The sequence below is a fragment of the Triticum dicoccoides genome, chromosome 2A, assembly GCF_002162155.2.
Source record: "Triticum dicoccoides isolate Atlit2015 ecotype Zavitan chromosome 2A, WEW_v2.0, whole genome shotgun sequence".
NCBI classification, from domain to species: domain Eukaryota; kingdom Viridiplantae; phylum Streptophyta; class Magnoliopsida; order Poales; family Poaceae; genus Triticum; species Triticum dicoccoides.
The window spans coordinates 439,573,339-439,588,502 of NC_041382.1; the positions used below are offsets into that span (position 1 = coordinate 439,573,339).

Genomic DNA, 15,164 nt, shown 5'->3' on the forward strand with positions numbered 1-15,164 from the left:
TTCTCTCAATGAGAAGGGCGAGTTGAATGCCATCTCTCAGATTCCAGTCGTTTGTGAATGTCAAGACGTCTTTCCAGAAGAGCTTCCGGGAATGCCTCCTCACCGTCCAGTTGAATTCGTCATTGATTTTGAGCCTGGCACGGAACCTGTTTGCAAACGTCCTTACACGCTTGGACCAGAAGAGTTGAAGGAGCTGAAGAAACAACTCGATATACAAGAGCATATGGGTCTAATCCGACCGAGTTCTTCTCCATGGGGTTGTGGTGTTCTTTTTTTCAAGAAGAAAGATGGCACGGACCGACTTTGTGTCGACTACCGTCCATTGAACAAGAAGACCATAAAGAACAAGTAACCACTTCCCAACATCAATGAGCTTTTCGAACAACTCAAAGGTGCTCAAGTATTCTCCAAGCTTGACCTCTGTATGGGCTATCATCAGATTCACATTCGGGAACAAGATATCCCCAAGACATCATTCAGAAGAAGCTATGGTTCCTATGAATACACTGTCATGTCTTTCGGCCTTGTCAACGCTCCTCCAACATTCTCTCGCATGATGAACTTCATCTTCAACCCTTACACAAATGACTTCGTCTTGGTGTATCTCGATGATATTTTGGTCTTTTCCAAGAACAAGGAGGATCATGCCAAGCATTTGAGATTGGTGCTGGACAAACTCAGAGAACATCAGTTCTATGCGAAGTTTTCAAAGTGCGAGTTTTGGCTCGATGAGGTTCTCTACCTTGGCCATATCATCTCCGCCAAGGGCATAGCTGTTAATCCTGAGAAGGTGTCTGCAATTGTCAATTGGGAACCGCCTCAGAATGTGAAGCAGCTCCGCAGTTTCCTTGGGCTCGCAAGCTATTGTTGAAGATTTGTTGAGAATTTCTCTAAGATCATGAAGCCTCTTTCCAACCTCCTCTAGAAGCATGTGAAGTATGTCTGGACGCCTGAATCTGACATCGCTTTCAACACCCTCAAAGAGAAGTTAGTCACAGCTCCAGTTCTGACTCCTCCTGATGAATCCAAACCATTCGAAGTTTTCTGTGATGCTTCCCTGCAAGGTCTCGGTGCTGTGTTAATGCAAGAGAAGAAAGTTGTGGCCTATACGTCTCACCATTTGAAGCCCAACGAAAAGAACTACCCCACTCATGACCTCGAATTAGTGGCAGTTGTTCATGCTCTTTCAACATGGAGACATCTCTTGTTGGAAAGGAAAGCGGACATCTTCATTGATCTTAAGAGTCTTAAGTACATCTTCACGCAACCCAATCTCAACCTCAGGCAGACTCGTTGGGTCGAAATGATTCAAGAGTATAATCCAAGTATTGAATATACTCCAGGCAAGGCCAATGTCATTGATGACGCTTTGAGCAGGAAGGCTTACTGCAACAGTTTGATTCTCAAGCCATTCCAACCGGTTCTTTGTGAAGCTTTCCGCAAACTTAATCTCCAAGTTGTTCCTCAAAGATTCCTTGCCAACCTCCAAGTCTCTCCTACTCTGGAAGATCAGATTTGTGAGGCTCAACTTCTTGATGCAATGGTGAAGAAGGTGAAGAATGGGATTGCCAAGAGCCAACCCAAGTACAAGTGATATCACCTTGATGAAAGATACTCTATTCTTCGAGGATCGAATTGTGGTTCCTAAAGGTGACCTTTGTAAAGTCATTATGAACGAGGCTCACAATTCGCTCCTATCTATTCATCCTGGAAGTACAAAGATGTACCATGACCTCAAGCAGTCGTATTGATGGACTCGAATGAAGCGCGAGATTGATCAGTTCGTGAATGAATGTGATGTCTGCAGAAGAGTGAAAGCAGAACACCAATGGCCAGCTGGTCTCCTCCAACCTCTTGCCATTCTAGAATGGAAGTTTGATCATATTGAGATGGACTTTGTGACTGGATTTCCCAAGTCCAAGCGTGGCAATGACGCTATCTTCGTCGTCATCGACAAGCTCACTAAAGTGGCTCATTTTCTTCCTATCAAAGAATCTATTATAGCAGCTCAATTGGCAGAGCTATATACCTTTAGGATTGTCTCCTTGCACGGCATTCCGCAGTTGATATCTTCAGATCGTGGAAGCATCTTTACCTCTGAGTTCTGGGATTCCTTTTAGAAGTCCATGGGCACCAACATTCGCTTCAGCACAGCTTTTCATCCTCAAACCAGTGGACAAGTCGAGCGAGTAAATCAAATTCTTGAAGATATGCTCAGGGCTTGTGTAATTTCTTTCGGTATGAAGTGGGAAGATTCTCTTCCATATGCCGAGTTCTCCTACAACAACAGCTTCCAAGCGAGTTCGGGCAAGGCCCCATTCGAGATTCTATATGGCAGAAAGTGTCGTACTCCTCTTAACTGGTCAGGGACTGGTGAACGCCAACTTCTTGACAATGACTTGATCACAGAGGCTGAAGAAATGTGCAAAATCATTCGTGAAAATCTCAAAGCCGCACAATCGCGCCAGAAGAGTTACTATGATAGCAAGCATCGTGACTTGGCTTTCAAGATCGGAGACCATGTCTACCTCCACGTCTCTCCAATGAAAGGTACTCGTCGCTTCAGTATCAAAGGGAAGCTTGCCCCTAGATACGTGGGTCCTTTCAAGATCATTGGCAAAAGAGGCGATCTCGCCTATCAACTTGAGCTTCCGTCCAACTTTGCAAATGTGCACGACGTGTTTCACGTGTCATAGCTTCGCAAGTGTTTCAAGACTCCTGACCGCACCATCAACTTTGAAGAGATTGATCTCGAAGAAGACATGTCTTATCATGAGCATCCCGTTGCTATTCTTGAAGAAACCGAGCGCAAGACTCGCAACAACTCTATCAAATTACTGAAAGTGAAGTGGTCACACCATTCCAACCGAGAGGCCACCTGGGAACGCGAGGACCACCTCCGTTCCGAATATCTGGAGTTTTTCCAGTCCTAGATCTCGGGACGAGATCCATTCGTAGTGATGGAGTGTTGTAACACCCCAGATGTAATTTGCCATATTTGTATTCCAACTCTTGCCATTTTCGGCTCTAAGTTATGATATTACCTTGTGGTTGGGTTTTGTCTTCGTTGTGCATTTTGTTCATGTCATGCTTTTCATATCATGTCATCATGTGCATCGCATTTGCACACGTGTTCGTCCCATGCATCCGAGCATTTTCCCCGTTGTCCGTTTTGTGATCCGACACTCCTATGTCCTCTGGTGCCCCCTTTTGTCTCTTTTCGTGTGCGGGTGTTAAACTTTCTTGAAATGGACCGAAATTTGCCAAGCGGCCTTGGTACACTACCAGTAGACCGCCTGTCAAGTTTCGTGCCATTTGGAGTTCGTTTGATACTCCAACAGTTAACCGGGTAACCGTAAAGGCCTCGTGTGTGTTGCAGCCCAACACCCTTCCAAAGTGGCCCAAAACCCATCCAAACCCCCTCCATCCTCTCGGCCATTCGATCACGATCGTGTGGCCGAAAACCGCACCTCATTTGGACTCTCCTAGCTCCCTCTACCTATAAATATGTGCATCTCCCCAAAAATCCCGGGTCCAATCCCTAGCCCCGCTCCTCCCACGCCGCCGGACACGTCCGCGTCTGGCGGACGCGTCCGCCACCGCGCCAGCAGCAATCGGGGCCTAACACGTGTTGCCGCCACCGTCGCCAGCCCGCGAGCCCGAGGCGGGCCCGCCGAGCCCATCCGCTTCGCCGCCTGCGCCTGCTTCTTCCCCGCCGCCCGCGCCTTCGCCTCGCCGCCATGGATCGCCGCGCCACCGCACCTCCTCCTCGCCGGCCGCCGCGCCACCCCGCCACCGGCAAGCGCACCCGCCGCTGCCGAGCTACCGCGTCCGGCGCCGCCCTCCGCACGCTACAGGAGCTCCGGCGACACCCACTTCGCCGCCTGGCTCCTCCTCACCACCTCGTCGGCCGGATCCGAACACCGGCGACCTTCTCCGTTCAACCCCGAAGACCGTGCACGAGTCCCCAGATCCAGATCCAAACCTAGGGTTGACTTCGAATATCTCTAAGTCTTTTTATTTTACATTCTGAGCCCCTGTTCAGCATGCCATATCTCTATCACCGTAGCTCCGCTTTGAGCGTGCCATATATCAAAATGTTCGTTAGGATGTCCTCTTCATTTTGTTCCATTGCACCATGCTTGTTTGAGTCCATCTATATGCCCAAATTGCTGTTGCAAGAGTGCTATAAAATGTTATTTCCTGTTTCTTAACAGATCTTGAGCATTTGTCATTTTTGCCATGATTATTGTGTGCCACATATGAGCTTGAGCTCTACATGTGTTTTGGGCTATGCTATGCCATCTTTACAGGGGTGTATGCCATGTATTTTTGTGATTAATGTGGTGACTAGCACCTGCATGCAAAGTAGCTCTCATGATGTTGCTGATTTTAGGGACTTAGATTTTCAGTAAGTCATTTCCCTGATGTTATTTTTATGCCATGTATTCTTGTTGCTACAGGGTGATCCATGCCTCTTTTGGGTATGTTCAGCAAGGATGATTTGGGCATATGGTTATGCTCTATCCATCCATGTCCTTGTTTGCATTTATGGAGTATCCTAGCATGACTCAATCTTGCTCTACTTTTGCTATAAAATGTTCCTGGCAGATTGTTTACGTGTTAATCAATTTTGCCAAGGTTGTTGTAGTTTATCCATGCATGCTATGAGGTTGTTCTTGCCATGGTTAGCTTCTTGAACATGTCTTCTTGCCGGGTGTATGCTTAGTTTGTCATGCAATGCCTTGTGTTGAGTGCATCGAGCTCGCAAACATGTCTACGTAACTCTGTTTTTGCCATGTCCAGTTTTCTGCTAAGTCTTAATCTGTTAACGAAACTTGATATGTTTACATGGGTGCAATCATGTTTTCTGTGCCCTTTTGGCTTATGGATGTAAGGGACTTTTGTTATATGCTTTGAGTAGTTTCATGCCATGCCTTGTGTTGCTATGATCGGATCCTGTAGCATGTTTTTATCTTGCTCTAAACATTGCTTCCTGGTGTTAATTCCTGACATGTTAGTATTTTCACTAAGTCTGTGATGCTGATATATTTTGCCCGTTTGCCATGCTTGTTTGAGCCTTCTATTGTGTGATTTAGCCGTAGTTCAGTGTTCATCTTTTGTCAAGCATATTGAGTAGATCACTGCCATGTGCTTTGTTGCTATGTTGGAGTGCAGTAGTTTAGTTTCTTGTTGCATTCTAGATGGCATCGTGCTGTTAATCGCAGAATTGTGCCATTATTGTTTTGCTTGCCATTTGCAAACCGTGCATCCGATTCTAGCCATCTTTGTATCAATTTCGACCGAAATCAACTCATCTTTCCAGCGGTGCACTTGGTTTGCCAAGTTGAGGCCTGGTTCAATCTTTTCCTTCCAGAGCACGCATATGCATTGCATAGCACATCCCGCATATCATGCCATGTTTTGCATCATGTTGTTTGCGCATTGCACCATCGTTGATTGTGGTTTATTTTGCTTGTGTTCTTGCCTTGGGTAGAGCCGGGAGACGAGTACGTGATCGAGGAACCCGTTGAGTACGCTTACAAGGATCAAGCTTACGTCAACTCGGAGAACTTTGCAGGCAAGATGACCATACCCTCAAAATCACTTCTATCTTTGCTTGCTAGTTGCTCGCTCTATTGCTATGCCGCGATACCTACCACTTGCTTTATCATGCCTACCATATTGCCATGTCAAACCTCTAACCCACCTTGTCCTAGAAAACCGTTGTTTGGCTATGTTACCGCTTTGCTCAGCCCCTCTTATAGCGTTGCTAGTTGCAGGTGAAGGTGGAGTTTGTTCCTTGTTGGAACATGTTTATTGTTTGGGATATCATTATTATATCTTGTTTACTTCAATGCATCTATATACTTGGTAAAGGGTGGAAGGCTCGGCCTTATGCCTGGTGTTTTGTTCCACTCTTGCTGCCCTAGTTTCCGTCATACCGGTGTTATGTTCCTTGATTTTGCGTTCCTTACGCGGTTGGGTTATAATGGCAACCCCTTGACAGTTCGCCTTGAATAAAACTCATCCAGCAAGTCCAACCTTGGTTTTACCATTTGCCACCTAAGCCTTTTTCCCTTGGGTTTCGCGGACTCGAGGGTCATCTTTATTTTAACCCCCGGGCCAGTGCTCCTCTGAGTGTTGGCCCAACTTGTCAGCCGCCGGTGGCCACCAGGGGCAACTCTGGGTTGGCCTGCCTGAAGTTTGGACAATCCGATGTGCCCTGAGAATGAGATATGTGCAGCTCCTATCAAGATTTGTCGGCACATTCGGGTGGCTTTGCTGGTCTTGTTTTACCATTGTTGAAAGGTCTTGTAACCGGGATTCCGAGTCTGATCGGGTCTTCCTGGGAGAAGGAATATCCTTCGTTGACCGTGAGAGCTTGTGATGGGCTAAGTTGGGACACCCCTGCAGGGTTTTGAACTTTCGAAAGCCGTGCCCGCGGTTTTGGGCAGATGGGAATTTGTTAATATCCGGTTGTAGAAAACCTGAAACTTAACTTAATTAAAATGAATCAACAGCGTGTGTAATCGTGATGGTCTCTTTTCGGCGGAGTCCGGGAAGAGAACACAGTCTCGTGTTATGCTTGAATGTAAGTAGTTCTAGGATCACTTCTTGATCATAGTTTATCGATCGTGCTTTTCTCCTCTTCTCGCTCTCATTTGCGTATGTTAGCCACCATATATGCTAGTGCTTGTTGCAGCTCCACTTCACTACCTTTTCCTACCCATGAGCTTAAATAGTCTCGATCGTGAGGGTGTGACATTTCTGAGTCCCCGTGACTCACAGATTACTTCCAAAACCAGATGCAGGTGCCGATGATGCCATTCCAGGGGATGCGACTCAACTCAAGTGGGAGTTCGACGAGGATTCAAGACGTTACTATGTTTCCTTTCCAGACAATCAGTAGTGGAGCCCAGTTGGGGCGATCGGGGATCTTATGCATTTGGGGTTGTCTTTATTTTGGTTTCGTAGTCGGACCTTGATTGTATTCTGGATGATGTAATGCTATATTTATGTATTGTGTGAAGTGGCGATTGTAAGCCAACTATGTATCTCTTTCTTATTCAGTACATGAGATGTGTAAAGATTACCCCTCTAAGTCGTGCTCCGACATGGGGGAGATATAGCCGCATCATGGGTGTTACAGGGGAGCAAATGACAAGTGCAGATGCTAAAAAGCCCCATCCGGAGCCTCCTCGAAAAGGACACCAGCCTCATCAATGTAATCTAGGTAAATCTAGTCCGCCGGGTCCTGTCGTGCCAGCGACAGCCCCTCCGCATGTGGGAGTTCAATCCAGAAGGACCACAGACCCTTCAGCACTTCTTCGGCATGACGCACAAAGGAATGTTGAAGTTATTCTTTGGGACACGAACACAGCTTAGTTCGTGAAGACATCGGCCTCGACTGCAACCATCTGGATACCTCGGTAAGCACTCGACTCCTGAACACAGCTTAGTTGAATATCCCGTAGCACTGAGAAAACCATCTTCGAACAGGGCTGGGTAAAGAAGGCGGAACTGAAAGTGTTAGTGATCGACTAGAGGGGGGTGAATAAGCGATTTTTATGAAAGTCTTCAAAACATGGAGGTTTCAAAGATAAACGATAGAAATAAACCTATTATCATGCAGAGGAAGGTAGGCTACACTAGACAAGCCATAGTCAAGTATTCAATGAAGTGAAAGCACAAAGACTAATAGCAGCTAGGTACTATGGATCGGCATGGAAGATAGTATGAAGCCAATCAGAACAAGCAGTCACTCAGTGAAGACAAAAGATAATGCAGACAAGCAATGACTTCACAAGGACCAACAGCAAATAAAGAGATGGGAAGGATAGAACCAGTAGCTCGTTGAAGACAATGATTTGTTGGACCAGTTCCAGTTGCTGTGACAACTGTACATATGGTTAGGGAGGCTGAGATTTAACTCAAAAGACCGCGTCTTCACCTTATTCCCCTTGAGCTAAGGACACCCAGTCCTCACCCAATCACTCTGGTAAGTCTTCAAGGTAGACTTCCAAACCTTCACAGACTTCGTTCACCGGCGATCCACAATGACTCGTGGATGCTCAGAACGCGATGCCTAACCGGATGGAGGATCCACAGTCCTCAAGTGTAATAAGTCTTCAGATCACACAGACAGGAAGACTTCAGTGATGCCTAACACTCTTTGGCTCTGGGTGTTTAGGGCTTTGTCCTCGCAAGGATTTCTCTCTCAAAGGCTTCGAGGTGGGTTGCTCTCAAACGACAAAAGTCGTGCACTAACTCTGAGCAGCCAACCAATTTATGGTGTAGGGGGTGGGCTATTTATAGCCACTAGGCAACCCGACCTGATTTGTCCGAAATGACCCTGGGTCACTAAGGAACTGACACGTGTTCCAACGGTCAGATTTCAAACACACACGACAACTTTACTTGGGCTACAAGCAAAGCTGACTCATCCAGCTCTGGATAAGATTTGCTCTCATTGTCTTCACTCAAAGACATAGGATTTTGGTTAAGCATCACTTCAGTCATTCTGACTGGTTCACTTGGACCCCACTTAACAGTATGGTGGTTCCTATGACTCAACAAAGAAGAAAAGGAAATGTCGAAACAACTGAGTCTTCGTGCTCCATAGTCTTCACGCGATGTCTTCTCTTGTCATAGTCTTCAATGTGAGTGTCTTCACATACCACCTTTGTCTTCAATGTCTTCATACATTTCTAGGGGTCATCTTCGGTAGGAAAAGCGAATCAATGAGGGACTTCTACGTGTGTTATCCTGCAATTCTCACAAACACATTAGTCCCTCAACCAGGTTTGTCGTCAATACTCCAAAACCAACTAGGGGTGGCACCAGATGCACTTACAATCCCCCCTTTTTGGTGATTGATGACAAACTGGTTGAGGTTTTAAATGGGGATAGATGCATGTGAAATTGTAAAGGATTTAAGTATTGTCTTCGTAGGTAGCAGAAAGGCTCCCCCTGAAGATGTGCATATAAATATTTTCTTTTGAATGCAAATGCACATGGCAGGTTGTACTTGCGGAGCTCCTCTTCTACTTATGAAGGCAATTCATCATGCATGAAAGGATATATCAAAGATAATGACATGCATAATGAGAAATGGACGTCTGCAAAATGACTTCGTGCGGAATTTATCGTCGCACATGCGGAATTTATCATCGCATCACATAGTGTCGAAAAGGTAGCAAAAGACCATCAAGTTTAAGTGTTACAACTCAAAAAACAAACCAAATGTATCAAAAGCGAGAGTTGTAAGCACTTGGCAAAAGTAGAAAAAGTAATGCAACCACCCATATGGACCCGCTTGAAGACTATCAACTCATATGCTTCTCCCCCTTTTGTTAGTAACGACCAAAAAGGTTTGAAGACATAGAGCTTCTACTCGTTCCCATGAGGAGTAGGCGAAGCAGCAGGGTCGTCGTTGAGGTCCGGTGGTGCAGAAGAACTTGGTCCAGTGTCGACACGCGCTGAAGGTGGAGGTGGTGAAGTGGCATCATCTTGATCATCTATTACTCTGGCATTCACCGTTGCAGCTGAGGAAGAATAGTCAGAGTCTTCAAGTGAGGGAGTCCGACGCAAGTGAGCATTCCTTGGAGGACTGGAGTCAAACTTGAATCTTTCTATGAAGCCATTGTCTTGAAGAGCTGCTTCAGCAGTGAGCAATGTCAAACTCTTCCAGGACCTCTGACAGGTTTCATGTGTAACAAAGGCATTCTTGGTGGCAAGATTGCGAATGCGATTGACGTCCACCAAGAGGCTTTGCATCTGACGCTTAAGCTAGTCATGATGCTTATCCTGTTTCTGATGTAGAGCGACAAGAAGCTCTCAGTAATTGAGAACACGAGATCGCTTCCGAGGCCTTTGGGCAATGGTGCTTCGAGTGGCTTCAGTTTGGGCGCGAGGGGCAAGTGTGTTGCCAGCCAAGGGATAAACACGAGAGATGGCCTGAACTCCTTCAATGGGCTGGATGAAGCTTTGATGATCAACATTGTGAAGATAAATTGGATCCTTTGCAGGCTCTAGGTAAATAGATTCAACAGACAGATCAACCTCTGGCAAGAATACTAGATGATTGCGTGCAGACGGCTGATAGTTGAAGGCGGAGTGAAGCTTGATAAGACGCATTACCCATGGAGCATAGAGCTTCAGACCAAAGATGTCAGAGCCAGATGCAGCCAACTGCCTGATGAAGAAGTCTTGAGAATTGAAGCTGATGCCATTGAAGATATAGAAAACCAAAGTCTTCATTGCTCCTTCAAGCTTCGCTGCAGATGAATGTCCCACTACTACAAAAACTGGCATTAACGACAATCTCCCAAAAACCCTTGGTCGTTAAACAGCAAAGTGAAGTCCCCACACATTGAAACCGAGCCTACGTAATAGCTTCAACAACCAGCGGTCTGCCCATCGCTAGTTGAGTGGTCGATAATGCTGTGATATGGGTTTTGCAAGTAACAGCGGACATCTATCTTTTTAACACAGCGAATATCTATTTTTTTAGGGTAGCCAATATCTATTTTAATCTGTCAGGATCCCATCTCCCTGCGCCTCTTTCTCCTCTCATCCCGCGAGACCTCCATGGTCCATAGATCGCATCTACCTTCTCCTCTACACCTATCCGCGTTGCAGCCCTCACCTCGCCGGTCTCCTGGACCATGGCTTGTCCATGATGCTTCCTGCAAGTCGTCGATAGCCTCGACCCCGGTGCGGCTGCACTGCCGCCAGTAGCCTCGACCCTGGGGCGCCCGTGCTGTCGCCTGCACGTCGCCGGTCGCCTCGACGCCGGTGCGGCCACGCAGCCGCCTGCACATTGCTGGTAGCCCCGCCCCCGGTGCGCCCGTGCTGTCGCCTACATTTCATCGGTCACCTCGACCCTGGTGCGGCCGCGCTGCCGCCTGCACGTCGCCCGTAGCTTTGACCCCGATGTGTCGGCGCTACCGCATTTTCATCTCCATTCGCTCCGCTGCTGCAGGTTCGTTGGTGTTCCTCCCTCTGTTTTTTTTCTGTTGCAGGACCTTCATGCACTGTTCCTGATTCTAATTACTAAATATGTAGATAGAATTTGGTACTTATGTTTTCAGAAATTTTGATGAAGTTCAAACCATATATTAGGTATTGATTGGGCGATTAACTTATTGGTTACATAGTCAACTAATTTTTGCATGCCCATATCAATTAAGCTTTGTATTACTGTAGTGAGTACTCCAGTAGTCAAGATGGCTGTTCACCGCAGCCATCTACCACCATGTGGAACCAAAAGTTCAGTTAGTGGTTCAAAGAGAAGGTAAGACAAAGGATTCCAGAATAAAGTGTGTATGTAGATGCATATGCATGCACATTTCAGTATCTTTGTGTGAAGATGTTAACATAGCTACATAACCAAATAATTTTTGCTTGCAGGAACATGATATGAGTGAGCTCAACAAAGGCTTTTTGGCACTATCACATGGTCCATTGGAAAACGTAACATGTGTTACTGGCTATGACAGAAATAGATTCAGATGTCGTGTTCAAATTCAAGTTAGACTCCTATGCACACATACCAGTGGGGTGGCTGTCCTTTCAGAAGAAGGGGATAATAATTGGTAATGCAGTAGAATATTATGGGATATTGACAGAGATAGTCGAGCCGCAATATTTAGATGGAAGGCGTGTGACATTATTCCATTGCAACTAGATTCACGTATTTAACAAAGAGCATGGAATGAAGTAAGACAACAAGAATGGAATCGTTCGGCTTAACCTGCAGCGTTTGCTTCAGACAAATGAGCCTTTCATTCTGGATAGCCAAGTTTTTGTAAGAAAATTGTATTTTATTTGATTTAGCATTCACTTATTTAACTTAAATTGTACTTTGTATAGCCTTTGTGCACACTTCAACCAAATGCTATATATATATACAGGTTATCACAGTGAGTCATCATAGGTATGGAAACTTGACAACATTAGCTTGGGAAAGATGCTACCACAGATGAATAAGTCTGGACTGGTACACAAAGGTATTGCTAGGCAGACCTTCACAGAGAAATCAAGTCAATTAGCAGATTTCAGCAGAAAAGGGTTACCGACAGGCTCAAACGCAAGATGCGGAACTGCGAAAAAAAGTACAAGTTAGCTACAAAAGGTACTATGCAAACATAAAAATATTATTCAAGCTATCTTATAATCAATCATATAATGTGGTTACTTGTTTTCGTAGATGGAAATGATGCCCAAACAAATACACCAATCTTGTTTAGTATAAATTGGGATGAAGATGGTTCCAAAAGTGAGTTTGTAAGTATCACGTAATGTACCAAGAATTGTTTCTATGCTTTATTGTCTTCAAGTAAATCATAATATATTGCAGCTATGAATGATCAAGTTGATGCCAGCAATGATAATGACATGGGAAATTAAATGGATGAATTTTATGGTATGTAAAATGTATTTATTTCATCTTTAATTCATCTACTATGCTCACTGATTGGTTGTATATTTTCAAACACTGCAAATGGTGTTGATGAATTAATAGGTAATAAAAATCTGGAAAGTGAAGAAGTGTAGGGCAACCATGGCCTTGCAAGGAGTTTTTGGTGAGTTCTCATGTTGCCTCTTTATTTGATCTAGTAGTAAACCTTCTAGATAGATAATTTGGGAATTGGTACACAATTTAACTTCTGTTGTTTTTATTCTAACAATATAAGATTAGTATTGTTAGTCTATTTTCTAAGACACACAAGAAGGGTACAACCTTTGCTGATTCTACAACCTCCGCCAAACACCTAAGACTTAATTTAACTGTAATAACTTCAATAATGAACAACAAGTGTATAATTCCTACTTAGAGTTAGAAGTAACTTACTGTTGGCGCTCCAGGCACAAACTAAGACCATAGTTTAACTCGAAGAAAAGTTCAATGGCACGGTGTAAGAAGTTTCCGAAATTAAGCGACTTGTGTCTGGTAGACTCTAAGTGATAGTTCTCATGAAAGCCAACATGATCAAGTAAGTTGTTATTATACATTGATTTTATATGTGATTACACTTTGTGCCAATTATTTACATGGGCTGACTTCCATAAACTACTCATCATTTTGTAGGATTGATGGTCCACCGTGATATATAGAAGTAGCAATTATCAGGAGGCGTTGTAAGAGCTGATGAAGAATGATATGCATTCAAACAATGATGGTGTTCCTCGATTGAACATAAATAAATATTATATTTTATAGTTGTCTCGTTTTCTAGATAGATATGATCAAGTCCATTGGTCCTATAAGGATTGCTTTTGACTCAAATTTCTCAAATGATATTTTTTCAGAATTGTATGTCGGAATATTGGTATTTCCATCTATTAATGAAAGAGGCTATGACCCTTGCAATTCAGATTCTTTTGTGTCTATATTAATATGGATCTTAATATTGAAATGTTGGGTGATGTATAAAGTGATCATTGAACAGAAAGTTATACTAAATATAAATGATTCTGAAGGGAATAGAGTGGCCGGTAATCGTACTTTGGTCAACATGATAACATTATTAGCAACGACAAAAGTGGTCGTTAATACTGCAATTGTGGTCGTTATAGCATTGGGATTGACGACGACACATCATCCCATTGTTACAAGAATAACGACTACAAAAGATACATGGTCGTTATACTTTTAACGATGGAGCCTACTACGAACACCAGATTGCGGTCGTTAATGACCTTTAACGACCACAATACGACCTTTAACAACCACATATACCGTCTTTAGAAACCGTTCTACTAGTAGTGTCCTTTGACAGGCCATAGAGTCTTCCTGATGATATGGTAAATGGTGCGGGGCAGATACTCTAGGTCTTCGACAAAGAATTATGTTGGATATTCAGCGTCGCGTGGCAGAGGCTTCATCATGCTCAGCATTTGGCTCATGTTAGGCTCAGGCTTCTAGAAAATGCTCTCCAAAGCATTCTGGTGTTGTTGACAACCTGGTTCATAATATTCGCCAGGAGTGGGCAGGGTTGTAAGCTCAATGGTGTCTTGGGCTATAGCTTCATGATGGACATCGCCCGTCATCCACTCAAGGATCCAAGTCTTCAGATCCCTGTTGTACCCACGAATGTGGAGGGTAGCATAGAATTGAAGCAGAAGTTCTTCATTCCAGTGTTCCTTGGGAGTCACAAAGTTGAGCAGACCCGCATCACGAAAGCAGTCAAGGGCTTCTTCAAGGCATGGCAGTCCAGCAATGGCTTCACAATCAAGACGCATATGTGGGAAGATGCGCCCCCGATTGTACAAGATGCAAGAATAGTAGCTTCGCTGCTGATAACTCCAGAATCGATCTGAGGAGATTCTTGGCCTTGTGTAGGGACTCTTGTCACTGTCAAAGAATCTGTTGTGTGCCTTGAATCCATTCAGATTAAACGATCCTGGTGACATTGCAGTACCTGGGAACCGTGGTAGCCTTGGCTTTGGCTTCTGGACATGAGGCATGTGCTCCACATGATAGGCAAATTGAGGGCCGGGAGCAGGCGGAGAAACCAGAATTGGCCAGCAGACTGTAACAAGCTGACCACGATCATACGCTTGCTCGATGGTGTGTGTCCTGGGAGGTGGCACAGGAGCAGAGTCATTGGCTTCAAGCTGCAGATTTGCATCAGGTGCAACATAAGCTTCAGGTGTAGCGACATCTGGCACCACATTAGCTTCAGCCATGACAACGTCATTGGCTTCATTGTTGGTGGCAGCCTCAGTATTGGTAACCTCCACTTCAGGAGCTGGAGGGCCAGACACGTTCTCCTCGAGAACAACTTCAGGGTTGGACAGAGGTGTAGCAACTCTTTCCTCATCTCTTGGTTCTTCTTATTGATCATCGGCTGATGCAGCCGGAATATCTTCATCCGTTTTGGCTTCAGATTCAGGGATGTTCGCAGTAGAAGAGACTTCAGGAAAGACTTCGCGTGAAACAGATTGGCGCTCTTCTCCTTCTGGAACACTTGCCAATGTGACATGTGTCCTTGGTCCTTTGCAAGCCTGCAAAATGCTGGCAATGCCTGTGGAGATGGAGTTGGTTGGGCCTCAAAGTCTTCATTGTCAATCACCGGAGTGGTGACATGTGGTGGGGGAGTAACTGGTGTTTCTTCATCACGAGGGGATTCTTGGGGGTGATCAGCCCATGAGTC

At 45.0% G+C, this 15,164-nt stretch overlaps 1 long non-coding RNA gene across 1 annotated transcript; it reads left to right on the forward strand.

Moving 5' to 3' along the window:
* Positions 1-12,364: 12,364 nt before the first annotated feature.
* LOC119359444 lies at positions 12,365-13,187 on the forward strand. The gene is made up of 4 exons (XR_005172541.1): positions 12,365-12,430; positions 12,530-12,590; positions 12,874-13,001; positions 13,097-13,187. It is a non-coding gene; the product is annotated as an uncharacterized LOC119359444 (long non-coding RNA).
* Positions 13,188-15,164: the final 1,977 nt, after the last annotated feature.